This window comes from Rutidosis leptorrhynchoides, chromosome 7 (assembly GCF_046630445.1).
Source record: "Rutidosis leptorrhynchoides isolate AG116_Rl617_1_P2 chromosome 7, CSIRO_AGI_Rlap_v1, whole genome shotgun sequence".
NCBI classification, from domain to species: domain Eukaryota; kingdom Viridiplantae; phylum Streptophyta; class Magnoliopsida; order Asterales; family Asteraceae; genus Rutidosis; species Rutidosis leptorrhynchoides.
Genome location: NC_092339.1, coordinates 350,144,207 through 350,146,558, shown reverse-complemented (window position 1 = coordinate 350,146,558; position 2,352 = coordinate 350,144,207).

Here is a 2,352-nt window from a genome sequence, read left to right as displayed (position 1 = left end):
TTAATATCTTGTACTTTGCGTTTTGAATCTTGTACTCTTGTAATTTCGAGACGTTTCTTATCAATAATTGGAACCTTTTTGATTGTCTTTTGTACTTTTGAGCTTTTTGGTCGTTTGCGTCTTCAATTCGTCGAATCTGTCTTTTGTCTTCACCTTTTATTATTTAAACGAATATCACTTGTAAATAGAACAATTGCAACTAAAAGCTTGTCTTTCTTGAGGAATAATGCTATGAAATATATGTTCGTTTTTAGCATTATCATTGCTCCCGCTCCTATGGAGGAAGATGATGAGCCTGAGCGAGATACTAGGAGAAGACGGAGACAGCCAGATCAGGCTAGTTCGTCTAATGTAGGTACTTCTGATTTCGATATGTTACAAAATTCATTTAATTCATTGAGTTTAGATGTAAGGAACTCATATGAAAATTAGGGACAGAGATCAGAAAACCAGTACACTAGTTTGTCTCGGCAATTAGGGGACATAAGGGATACCCAACTAGCTCAGGGTAATATTTTAGAAAATATCCGATATGATCAAAGGGGCCAGGGAGCACAACTTGAGTGGGCACATCATCAGGCATATCTATACGCAGCTAACCCACAGAATTACGCACCCTCAGTCTTTCCTTCATACACCCCATGGCAAGCACCCGGTGATCCTCTCCCTCCACCTTATGACCCCAATGCTTCTCTAGCTGCAAGTCAGGATGCCTATCAGCGTTTTTACGAGGAACAACGCCAAAATGAACAGCGGCAGCAACAGCAACAGGAAGAGGAAAATCAAGGAGGCCCAGTATGGCGTTTTTCTAGTTTTTAGTTTTAAAACAATTTATTTTTTTATTTTTTTATGTTGTTTGTAAAAAATGATTTTTATGGTGTGTGTTAAGTATTTACTTTTACTTTTAATTTTTTTATATATACAAAAATTTTAAGTGTGGGGTAAAATTTTCGTACTACTAAAGTACAACCCCATCTTTTGTGTGATTAACATGTTTGTTGACAGGTACTTATGATGATGATGGTGCATTCGACATAACAAAACACTACATTTATATTGTGATGAAGGGAATGGATATATTCATACGATAAGCATTTTACAATGTCCAATTACTTAAAAAAAAGGAAGTTCTAAATACTTTACACTTTTTGTCCTCTCGAATTTATACATTTAATCTGATTTTATATAATGAGGGCATTACATAATCTTAAGTGTGGGATGGGAATATATAAATTCTCGAGAACTTATAACTTGGTGGTTTTTACGAAAAATTTTGAAAATTTTTAAACAAATATATCTAGTCAATTTTTAAGGTAATTATGAGCAATTAAAGATTAGGTGTCAAAAATTGAAATTATTGTCTCCATACATTAAAAATACATAAGTTTATTTGATTAAAACCTATAAAAGAAAACCAAGTATAACAGAATTTATAAACCCATATGTTTAGAACCATTTATCACATGTTTCTATGAAGTTTATTGCAGATATCATTGCTTTGGAATGTATAAACCTGAATATCCCATTAATGCGAGTAATAAAGGATGAATCAAGTCCTGAATATCCCATTCCAAAATGACACACTTGCTAACTTATGTTAGAAGATGTAGTCCAGAACAGCTGTAGGTTGACAAAAAATCTTGAAAAGTCATCTCTATCATCGGCTGGAAATCCACCTCACCTCAGCATCAAACAGGGATTTTGGTGGTCAGACTTATCCTAACCATGAGATGGTTCTTTCTCGTACAATGGGGGGGGGGGCACATTGCAAATTAGCTTTTAAGACTAATGAATCTAATCCCCAGATGGATGATCTTCGTAAAGATCAACCGCATCTATGTTTGACCGCGGTCAACATACATATGCCATAACAAAAAGAGGTGTGCAAACTCATGGTTCACCGATGATATTTGGACACGATATAAGTTTCTTCTAAAACTTATGCTATTTTATGAACTATATTGTGTAAAACCATTTTTTGGACATTCGATTTCAAGTTCTATGATACTTCAATCATGGGGGCGGATAGCTTGCTAATCGCCGACTGAGACTACGGTTTTCAGTTACCCTCAACCGGAATTTGAGGTTAAAACCGGAAAAAGTGTCTAGTGTAAAAACTAGCATGACATTTTATAAAATCATAAGACGTTTTCACAAGGTCCAAATTTCCCTAAGGATCCAAATTTTTAAACCTTAATCACGAGTTTCAATATATATATATATATATATTTGTTTCTGTTGTCAGAATTTCATTTCGTGTGGTGTGCGTGTGATCCAATAAATATTGTGTAGTGTTTCCAACTTATTCCATATAGCGTGTGTTTTCATTTCGTGTGGTGTGCGTTTGATCCA